Consider the following 12,298-nt stretch of genomic DNA (forward strand, 5'->3'; position numbering starts at 1 on the left):
TTCCAAATAATCCTGTTGGACTATAAACTGATGTTGTGTGATTTTTAACTTTGTTCATGCCAGTCCAACACCGGCACCTCCACATTATGACCAAAATAGGTGGTGTAGTGGACAGTGAAGAATGTTATCTCAGAGTACAATGGGACCTTGATCAGTTGGGTCAGTGGGCCGAGAAGTGGCAGATGGAGTTTAATTTAGATAAATATGAGGTGTTGCATTTTGGTAAGGCAAACCAGGGCAGGACTTATATACTTAATGTGTAGGGCCCTGGGGAGTGCTGCTAAACAAAGAGACCTAGGGGTTCAGGTGCACAGTTTCCTGACAGTGGAATGAACGAGCTGCCAAAGGAGATGGTTTCAATTACAACATTGAAAAGGCATCTGAATGGGTATATGATTAGGGAGGGTTTCAAGGGATATGGGTCAAATGCTGGGAAATGGGACTAGGTCAAATGGGGATGTCTGGTTGGCATGTTATATTACTCTACGATTCTATAATCCTCATCTGCACCATGGTGGTGTGGGGAAAATTGTGGAAAGTCAAGAAATGAGCCACTTGTTACAGGATACCGAGCCTCTGGAGTCTTCTTTTTTATGAGGGTGTTTCAGTTGTGGTTCTTCTCAAAGATACCCTACAGGATGTTGAGAGGGAAGATTCAAAAATATTATGTCATTGACTGTCAAAGTGAGATGGCTGGACTCTGTCTTGTTGGAGATAGAGTCATTATCCAGCAGGTGTGATGCACAAGTGTGTGCCTTGTCCAACCTGAGCCTGAATATTGTGCAATGAAAAAAACAGAAAATACAGGAGAAACTCAGGAGGCCTGGCAGTATCTGTGGACAGAGAAGCATAGACTATAGAACAAAACAGTGCAGTGCAGGCCCTCTATGTTGTGCTGACCTGTGGAACCAATCTGAAGCCTATCTAACCTACACTATTCCATTTTCATCCATATGTTTATCCAATGACCATTTAAATGCCCTTAAAGTTGGCGAATTTACTACTGTTGCAGGTAGGGTGTTCCAAGCCCCTACTACTCTGAGTAAAGAAACTACCTCTGACATCTGTCCTATATGTATCACCCCTCAATTTAAAGCTGTGTCCCCTGCTAGCCATCACTATCTGAGGAGAAAAGGCTCTCACTGTCCACCCTATTTAATCCTCTGATTAGCTAATATGTCTCAATTAAGTCACCTCGCAACCTTCTTTCTAATGGAAACAGCCTCACGTCCCTCAGCCTTTCCCCATAAGACTTTCTCTCCATACCAGGCAACATCCTAGTAAATCTCTTCTGAACTCTTTCCAAAGCTTCCACATCCTTCCTAAAATGCGGTAACCAGAGCTGTACACAATACTCCAAATGCGGCTGCACCAGAGTTTGTACTGCTGCAAAATGACCTTGTGGCTCCGAAACTCAACCCCTCTACCAATAAAAGCTAACAATAAAATCTGCAATATCCTTCAGCACTCTCCACAACTCCACCAATCTTGGTGTCATCCGCAAATTTACTACCCCATTCTTTTACGCCCTCATCCAAGTCTTTTATAAACAGCGATAGCCCCAAAACAGATCCCTGCAGTACACCAGTAATAATTGAACTCCAGGATGAAAATTTCCATCAACCACCACCCTCTGTCTTCTTTCAGCTTGCCAATTTCTTTTCCAAACTGCCAAATCACCCTCAATCTCATGCCTCCATATTTTCTGCAAAAGCCTACCGTGGGGATCCTTATCAAATGCTTTACTTAAATCCATATACACAACATCAACAGTTTTACCCTCATCCACCTGTTGAGTCACCTTCTTAAAGAACTCAATAAGGTTTGTGAGGCACAACCTACCCTTCACAAATTCGTGTTGACTATCTCTAATCAACTTATTCCTTTGTAGACGATTATAAATCTTATCTTTTATAACCCTTTCCAACACTTTACCCACAACCAAAGGAAGACTCCTGGTGTTGTGTGATTTTTAATTTTGTACACCCCAGTCCAACACCGGCATTTCCAAATCATAATTACCAGGGTTATCTCTACTCCTTGAACAAGGGAGCAACATTTGCTATACTCCAGTCTTCTGGCACTATTCCTATAGATAATGACACAAAGATCAAAGTCAAAGGCTCTGCAATCTCCTCCCTGTCATCCCAGAGAATCCTAGGATAAATCCCATCCAGCCCACAGGACTTATCTATTTTCACACTTTCCAGAATTGCTAACACCTTCTCCTTGTGAACCTCAATCCTGTCTAGTTCAGTAGTTTGTATCTCAGTATTCACCTTGAGAACATTGCCTTTTTCCAGTGTGAATACTGGCGAAAAATATTCACTTAACGCTTCTGCCATCTCCTCGGACTTCACACACAACTTTCGACAACTATCCTTGATTGGCCCTAATCTTACTCTAGTCATTCTTTTATTCCTAATATAGCGATAGAAACCTTTAAGGTTTTCCTTGTTCCTATCTGCCAATGACTTCTCATGTCCCCTCCTGTCTCTTCCGAGCACTCTCTTTAGGTCTTTCCTGGCTAACTTGTAACTCTCAAGTGCCCTAATTGAGCCTTCACATCTCAGCTTTCTTTTTCCTCTTGACACAAGATTCAACTTCTTTAGTAAACCACAGTTCCCTCGGTCAACCATTTCCTCCCTGCCTGGCAGGTACATATTTATCAAGGACACGCAGTAATTGTTCCTTGAATAAACTCCACATTTCAGTTGTGCCCATCCCCTGCAGTTTCCTTCACCATCCTCTGCATCCTAAATCTTGCCTGATTGCATCATAATTGCCTTTCCCCCAGCAAAAACTCTTGCCCTGCAGTACATACCTATCCCTTTCCACCGCTAAAGTAGACAAAACTGAATTGTGGTCATTATCACCAAAGTGCTCACCTATCTCCAAATCTAACACCTGGCCAGGTTCATTACCCAGTAGCAATTCCAATGTGGCCTTGCCTCTTGTTGGCCTGTCTACATACTGTGTCAGGAAACCCTCCTGTACACATTGGACAAATACTGACCCATCTAAAGTACTCAAACTATAGTATTTCCAGTCAATATTTGGAAAGTTAAAGACTCCACAAAAACTATCCTGTTACTCTCGCTCCTATCCAGAATCATCTTTGCTATCCTTTCCTTTACATCGCAATCCTGAGGGACAGGATGCACATGTACTTGGAAAGGCAAGGACTGATTAGAGATAGTCAATGTGGCTTTGTGCATGGGAAATCATATCTCATAAACTTGATTGAGTATTTGGAAGAAGTAACAAAGAGGATTGATGCGTGCAGAGCGGTAGATGTGATCTATATGGACTTCAGTAAGGTGTTTGACAAGGTTCCCCATGGGAGACTGGTTAGCAAGGTTAGATCTCATGGAATACAGGGAGAACTGGCCATTTGGATACAGAACTGGCTCAAAGGTAGAAGACAGAGGGTGGTGGTGGCGGGTTGTTTTTCAGACTGGAGGCCTGTGACCAGTGGAGTGCCATAAGGATCACTTTTCATCATTTATTTAATGATTTGGATGTGAGCATAAGAGGTATAGTTAGTAAGATTGCAGATTACGTCAAAATTGGAGGTATAGTGGACAGCGAAGCAGGTTCCTCAGATTACAACAGGATCTTGATCAGATGGGCCAATGGACTGGGAAATGCAGATGGAGTTTCATTCAGATAAATGTGAGGTGCTGTATTTTGGGAAAGCAAATCTTAGCAGGACTTCTACACATAATGATAAGGTCCTAGACTGTGTTGCTGAACAAAAAGACCTTGGAGTGTAGGTTCATAGCTCCTTGAATGTGGAGTCGCAGGTAGATAGGATAGTGAAGAAGGCGTTTGGTACGCTTTCCTTTATTGGTGAGAATATGCAGTACAGGAATTGGGAGGGCATGTTGCGGCTGTACAGGCGGTTAGGCCACAGTTGGAATATTGCATGCAATTCTGGTCTCCTTCCTATCAGAAAGATGTGAAACTTGAAAGGGTTCAGAAAAGATTTACAAGGATGTTTCCAGGGTTTGAGGGTTTGAGCTGTAGGGAGAGGTTAAATAGGCTAGGGCTGTTTTCCCTGGAGCATCAGAGGCTGACGGATGACCTTATCGAGGTTTATAAATTCATGAGGGGCATGGATAGGATAAATCAACAAAGTCTTTTCCCTGGGGTGGGAGAGTCCAGAACTAGAGGGCATAGATCTAGGGTGAGAGGGGAAAGATATAAAAGAGACCCAAGGGGCAACTTTTTCACGCAGAGGGTGGTATGTGTATGGAATGAGTTGCCAAAGGAAGTGGTGGAGGCTGGTACAATTGCAACATTTAAAAGGCATTTGGATGGGTATATGAATAGGAAGGGTTTAGAGGGATATGGGCCAGGTGCTGGCAGGTGGGACTAGATTGGGTTGGGATATCTGGTCGGCATGGACGGGTTGGACCGAAGAGTCTGTTTCCGTGCTGTACATCTCTATGACTCTATGACCCTTACCTCCCACATTCTGCAGGAGGAACATTCAACTGCCCTAACCACTATTCCCACTTTTCTAAATTCCCAAAGAGACTATGGAAAATTTTAAAAAACAGAGTTAACATTTTGAGTTCAATATGATGCTTCTTCAGAACTGAATATTGTCCTGTCTTGTTATATATGGGTATGAGCTGCTTTATTATCTAAGGAATTGTGGATGGAATTGATTGCAACAATCATCAGTAAACAGCCTAATTTCTAACTTTCTGATGTTGCAAAAATCATTGAGGAAGCAGTTGAAGATATCTGGATTTTGGATAAAAGCCAAAAGAATTGCAGATGCTGTAAATCATAAACAAAAACAGAAATTGCTGGCAGATCTCAGCAGGTCTGGCAGCATCAAACATTAATTCTGAAGAAGGGTCACTCAGCCCAAAATGTTAACTCTGATTTCTCTCCACAGATGCTGCCAGACCTGCTGAGATTTTCCAGCAATTTCTGTTGTTTTTCTTTCGGTCTTGGCCAGAGATATTCTGGGATTCGAAGATGATTGGTCTCCAACATTTTCATTTGTGCTCGGCATTACTCCAGCCATTGAAGATTTTCACCCAGTTCCCATTAACTTCAGTTTCATTGGAACCACTTAATGCCACTTTGATCAAATGCTATTTTGATGTTAAGCCACTGTTTACTGATGATTGTTGCAATCAATTCCATCCACAATTCCTTAGATAATAAAGCAGCTCATACCCATATATAACAAGACAGGACAATATTCAGTTCTGAAGAAGCATCATATTGAACTCAAAATGTTAACTCTGTTTTTTAAAATTTTCCATAGTCTCTTTGGGAATTTAGAAAAGTGGGAATGGCGGTTAGGGCAGTTGAATGTTCCTCCTGCAGAATGTGGGAGGTAAGGGTCATAGAATCATGTCTGGAATTCAGTTCTTTTGTTCACGTTTTATCCAAAGCAATAATGAGGTCTAGAGATGAGTGGCCCAGGCAGAACTTAAAACTGAGCATCCAGGTTATAGCTGAGTACGTGCAACTTGACAGCAGTGTCAGTGACTCATCCGTTACTGTGCAAATGTAGACTGACGGTATGAGCTAATTGGCCTGACTGGTTTTCTCCTGCTTTATGTAGAAAGGACATAGCTAGGTATAGCATTCCCTTTAATATTTCTTTCTGCTGTGCTGGACCCTCTGAGATCAGCAACTTCCAGAAATGTCGACGTGCACAGAGTTTCCCAGCGACTGCATGGCCATGCAGCTTAGCGGGAGTTTTGCCTGGGAAATTAGCCTGGATAATTGTCAGTTTCATGCCAATTGCTGTGATGAAACAGCTTGCCTCAAGTGCAACTAGTTCTGCAGCAAAATTATTGTCAGAGCCTTTGCCATTGCTCAATCTAGTGGGCTCAAGCTCTTACTTGTTAATATGTGGAGTGAACCCATCTGGTTGAAAAGAGCTGACTTTGACCTCAGAGAGCTCAGAAGTAGACTGAGATGTGTCATCTCTTGGCACTACAGGCCGAACATAGTTGCAAATGGTTCAACCTTACCTTTTGCTTTCATGCCAACATATATACAAAAAGATATAAACACATGAATTCAGAGCAGTGGTGTGCCATTTGATCCCTTGAGCCCATTTCATCATTTGATGAGATCATGGCTAATCTGACTGTGGTCTCAACTCTACTTCCTGTCGATTCTGCATAACTTTACATTCTTAATTAACAAGTGAGTCAATCCTACACAGCCTGAAAAATATTCACTGAGCCTACATCCACAGTTCTCTGGGGAAGAGATTCCTACATTAATGATCTTCTGAGAGAAAAATGTCTTCTATATTTGCATTTTAAATAGGCGACCCACTATTTTCAAACCGTATCTCTTCGTCCTCATCTTGCTGACAAGGGGAAAGAACCTTTCAGCACTCACCCAGTCAAGTTCCCTCAGTACCTTATATGGTTCAATAAGATCACCTCTCAATCTTCTAATGGTAGCAAGAGGTACATTCCTATGTTCAGGACAATTTCCTAAAGCACTATGTGTAAGGTACAACAAGAAAGGAGTCACTGCTAGACCTGGTGGTTGGGAATGAGGTGAGCCAAGTGGACCAAGTAGATCAAGTGACAGTGGGGGAGCATTTGGGAGATAATGACATTGATCAATCCAGAATAAAAAAAAATTATGTGATTTCTAACAATCAAACCACCTAGGCTTGTGGACAGACATACTTCAGAACAGGTAACAAACTGCCTTTACGTTACCTTAAAGATCGTCCCAAAACATTGCACAGTCTTATAAAGCTCATATTGTAATAAATAGTTGAATCAAATAAGATTGAAACCTTTAAGGGGAAGCCATCTCCACCGATTTAAACAGATGTTTTCCCTTGTGATTTGATTTGATTTATTATTGTCACATGTACCTAGGTACAGTAAATGGTTTTGTTTTGTGGGAGTACAGGGAGATCAAACTATACAAAATGTATTAGGGTAATAGGACAGAGCGAGGAATACAATGTTACAGCTGCAGAGAAGGTGCACAGAAAGTGAGATCAACAATAAATTTAAGATTTGAGAAATCCATTCAGAAGTCTAATACCAGCAGGCCAGAAGCTGTTCTTGAATCTATTCATACATGTAGACAAACTTTTACATCTTCTGCCAAATGGAAGAGGTTGGACGAGATTATAAATGGGGTGGGGGAGGGGTCTGTGATGATGTTAGTTGCTTTCCCAAGGCAACAGGAAGTGTGGATGGAGTCACTGGATGGAAGGCTAGCTTGTGTGATGGACTGGGCTGTGTTCACAACTATCACAATTGTGGGGTAATCTAAAATGAGAGGTCATACTTATATGATAAAGGGTAGCAGATTTAAAACAGAGATGAGGAGGAATTACTTAGAGTCATAGAACATGTACAGCACGGAAACAGACCCTTCAGTCCAACTCGACCAGATATCCTAAATGTACCATTTCACAGCATTTGGCTCATATCCCTCTAAACCCTTCTTATACATGTACCTATCCAGATGCCTTTTAAATGTTGTCATTGTACCAGCCTCCACCACTTCCTTTGGTAGTTTGTTCCCTACACGCACCACCCTCTGTGTGAAGACGTTGTCTCTTAGGCCCCTTATATATCTTCCCCTCTCACCTTAAACCAATGCCCACTAGTTTTGGACTCGCCTATTCTGGGGAAAATACCTTGAATATTCACCCAAACCATGCCCCTCACGATTTTATAAATGTCTATAAGGTCACCTCTCAGCCTCTGATGCTCCAGGGAAAACAGCCCCAGCCTATTCAGCCTCTCCCTATACCTCAAACCCTCCAACCCTGGCAACATCCTTGCAAATCTTTTTTTTCAAGTTTAACAACAACTTTTCAATAGCTGGGAGACCAAAATTAAGCAATATTCCAAAAGTGGCCTAACCAATGTCCCGTACAGCCGCAACATGACCTCGCAACTCTGATACTCAATGCACTGACCAATAAAGGCAAGCATTCCAAAAACTTTCTTCACAACCCTATCTACCTGCGATTCCAATTTAAAGGAACAATGAACCTGCACACCTTCCCCCCCCCCCCACAACTCCTCCACAATCCCCGGCCAGGACTTTACCATTAAGTGTACAAGTCCTGCCCTGATTTGCCTTTCCAAAAATGCAGCACCTCACACTTATTAAACTGCATTCACCACTCCTCAGCCCATCTGATCACTTCTCTCAAAGTATTGTGAATCAGTAAGATTCATACCCCACCTCCCACCTCAGTGAGTGGTGGATGCTGGAATGCTGAATAATTTTAAAGAGGAGATGGACAGTTTCTTAATTTGTAATGGGTTAAAGGATCATGGGTTGCTTCCCTAAAGCATGTAAGTGAACAAGCTGAAGGAGGGGTATAGGTGGTAATCAACAGGAAGTGCCATTCGGCATATTTGACCTAAAGCCATGGAATTCCTGGAATAGACAGTCAATGCTGAGAATTCCCAGAGATATTTTACCTTCCTACTCTCAACCCCAAGGATCAAGAGTTTATTATCATAACAGTGATAGACATTCAAATATCCTCTGTTGGTCCTGAGCACCAAGGTACATTCTAAGGATGTGGCACGGTTCAAAATAAATCCCACTTCCTTCTTCAAATGTTTTGATCTACCTGTTCTGTCTTTACAGTGAAATGGATGCATCATGTATCGAGGCTATTGAGGACAAAATTAGGAACAAGGTTTTAATGAAAAGAATTCGAATATCTGAGTATTTTGGAGATTATGACAAGTTACATGTCGGTTATATCACAAGTAAGTTTGAAAGATCATTTCTTTACCCTGGGAAACAGAGCTGAAAAACTGTCTGCGTAATATACATTCACCGTCTGCAGAATTCTGGTACCAATACAACATGTCAATTTCCATCTTGTCAATTGTCTCTGAAGTTTACTGTTTCCTTTGGCTAAGTGCTACGTTCAACAACAGGATAAAAATTTGCCTCTGGCAGGTTAAGACCATAAGAAAAGTAGAAGCTGAGGGACACCATTTAGCCCATTGAGTCTATGTTGAGAATTGTATAAACACATCCTCACCCCATACATAACACAGCCATTTTCCATTCCTTTCCACCTCATATTTGTCTACCACTTCATTTCTCTGTGACCGTTTACTCTATTCTAAGGAAATTCTTATGCGCCATTTCAGAAAAACCCCAAGTGGGGAGAAAGATCCCAACTCTACAAGACCATAGGAGAGGAAAGAAAATGCAGTGAAGCAAAATGACAGATCCAATGCAAAATCCCGCATGAGTTATTCTGTTTGAGAATAGCCTCATTCATTCACAGCAAAAAACACCTTTTCCTTCATCTTGCTTCCCCACCTCCTACTCTCATTCCTTCTCTTCCTTGGGCACTCACTTTGATCTTTAATGCTCCCTTCCATTCTCAGCTGGGAAGATTGTACCCAGAAAACATAGTGTATGAGCCCAGAGTAATCTCCGAACTTTTGAGAGTTTTCAACCTTGCTTTCCGTTTGCTTTTAAATATTAATTTGTCATATTGTTCTTATCTTCAGAATTATTCAGACCTACGATATTGTGTATGAATAAGGGCACAGGATGTGCTGTCTGGTTTTTGATTCCAGTGTTTATCTTGGACGTGGATGTGATGAAACGTTTGTCATGACCCATGTTCACCTCTGGGTGAAGGGCGGAAGGGGAACAGTTGGAAATTAATCATCATTCATATTGTGCCTGCTGATTCTGATAACCAGTCCAACCCCCTTTAGTGTAATGAGTGCAAACCAGCTTAGGCTGTCAACACAACCACATCAATTTATGACGATAATTTCGCAACACAGAAAGCAGTTATTCAGCTCAACTGGTCTGCTGGCATTTATGGTTTGACTGAGACCCCACGCCCTCCACTGTCTCTCCTCATCAACGTATCCTTCTATTCTTTCCGCAATTATCCAGCTTCCCCTTAAATTGCACTAGAGAGGATACAGAATGAGATTTTTTAAAAAAAATTCATCATGAGATCTCTAGCTAGGCCAGCATTTATTGCCCATCGCTAATTGCCTTGAGAGCATTTAAGAGTCAATCACATTGCTGTGGGTCTGAAGTCACAGTGAGACACCGTTGGGATATCAAATTTCCTTCCCTAGAGGGTATTAGTGAACTGAATGGGTCTTTGCGATGGTTATATGGTCACTGTTAGATGAGCGTTTATAATTCCAGATTTCCTTTTCATCATTAAATTCAAATGTCACCATTTGCCATGGTAGATGTCTCCAGAACACGAGGTGTTCGATCACTAGCTCAGTGATATTCCTACGACATCACCCCGTCCCCTTCACCAGGTAGTTACCTGTGCTGGAATAGTTCAGCTCTGAAGAGATGAGACAAACTGGAATTGTTTTCCTTAGAGCAGAGAAAGTTGAAGGGGTGAACCTAATGGAGATGTAGTTCTAAGGTGCCTAGACAGGATAGATGGAGAGAAATGTGTCCCCTTAGTAGAAGGGTCAATAACCAGTGGCACAGCTTTAAGGCAAGGAACATGAGGTTCAGAAGGGATTTGAGGAAAAAAAATTCACCCAGAGGTCAGAGGATATCGGCACCTCACTGCTTAAAACGGTGACAGAGGCAGGAATCCTTCAGACATTTCAGAAGTATTTAGATAAGCACTTGAAAAGCCATAGCATACAAGGCTATGGGGCAAATGCTAGAAAATGGGATTAGAATAGATAGATGCTTGATGAACAGTATGGACATAATAGGCTGAAGGGCCTTTATCTGTCCTGTAAAAGTTCTGACTCTAAATGTTCTGACTCATCACCTCAATCCCTCCTTACGGTAATCACACTCTCTGTTTTCTATCCTTTGAAGACACAAAGGACTGTTGCTGAGGTAAATTGTGGACCAAGAGATTTCCCCATTGACAGCAGCTAGCCATGGGCTAGGGTCTTGTGGCCAATGTTACACAATACATTTCTCACTAGGTCATGGGGGAAGCAGCAACCCGTAGGCCTCTCCATATCCATGGAAACCTCGAGTTCCTCTAAAATGGTGAACATTTACCTTTTTTGTTTTCATTACAGGGTCTCAGTTCCTCCGATGCCTGGACCAAACCGTCGGGGTTCCTCTCAGTCCTGAAGAGATTAACATCTTACTTAATAAATATGACTTGAAGTGTGATGGCTCCATTAACTACAGGCACTTCATTGATGTCATTGAGAAACGTTAAGTGAATATTTGGCAATGACTGTGTTGGTGGGAGGGAAGCTGGATGGATTCTACAATAGTGGGATAGACATAGACGGAATTTTCTGAGGAATATTGCATTCTAAACAAGGTGTTGGCCAACTCAGATACAGTTTTTAGCAGCAATAGACTTTTTAAAAAAATTATTCATAGAAGCAAAGAAAATTAGAGCAGGAGTAGACCATTCAGCCCTTTGAGCCTGCTCTGATATCTAATATGGTCATGGTTGATCATCCAACTCAGTCCCCTGTTCCCACTTTACCACACCCTTTATGCCTGAGAATTATATCTAATTCCCTCCTGATAATATTCAATGTTTTGGTCTCAGCTGCTTTCTGTGGCAGAGAATTCCACAGGCTCATCACTCTCTGGGTGAAGAAATTTTACCTTAATGGTATACTGCGTATCCTTTTTTAAATTTATTCATACGACGTGGATATCGCTGGTGAGTCCAGTACTTATTGCTCAGCCCTAGTTGTCCAGAGGACACTTAAGTGTCAACCACATTCTGTGGAGACACATGTAGGCCAGACCAGGTAAGGATGACAGTTTACTTCCCTAAAGGACATTAATGAACCAGGTGGGTTTTTCCGACAATAGATTAATCATTTGACTCTTAGTTCCAGGTTTTTATTGAATCCAAATTCCACCCTGTGCTGTGGTGGGGATTGAACCCAGGTCCCCAGAACATTACCTGGGTCTCTTGATTAATGGTACAGCGATAATACCACAAGGTCATTGCCTTAAAATATGACCCTTGGTTCTGGCCTCCCCGGTCATCAGAACAATCTTCCCATGTTTACAATGTCTAATCCTAATAGAATTTTATAGGTTTCTGTGAGATCCCTCCTCATTCTTCTAAACTCCAGTGAATAAAGTAGGCAAAAGTGAGGACTGCAGATGCTGGAAATCAGAGTCTAGATTAGAGTGGTGCTGAAAAAAGCACAGCAGGTCAGGCAGCATCCGAGGAGCAGGAAAATTGACGTTTCGGACAAAAGCCCTTTGCCCAAAACATCGATTTTCCTGCTCCTCGGATGCTGCCTGACCTGCTGTGCTTTTCCAGCACCACTCTAATCCAGTGAATGAAGACGTA

Source organism: Chiloscyllium plagiosum, unplaced genomic scaffold, assembly GCF_037043375.1.
Source record: "Chiloscyllium plagiosum isolate Xiang-an unplaced genomic scaffold, Cpla_swu_hap1 HiC_scaffold_43, whole genome shotgun sequence".
Taxonomy (NCBI): Eukaryota; Metazoa; Chordata; class Chondrichthyes; order Orectolobiformes; family Hemiscylliidae; genus Chiloscyllium; species Chiloscyllium plagiosum.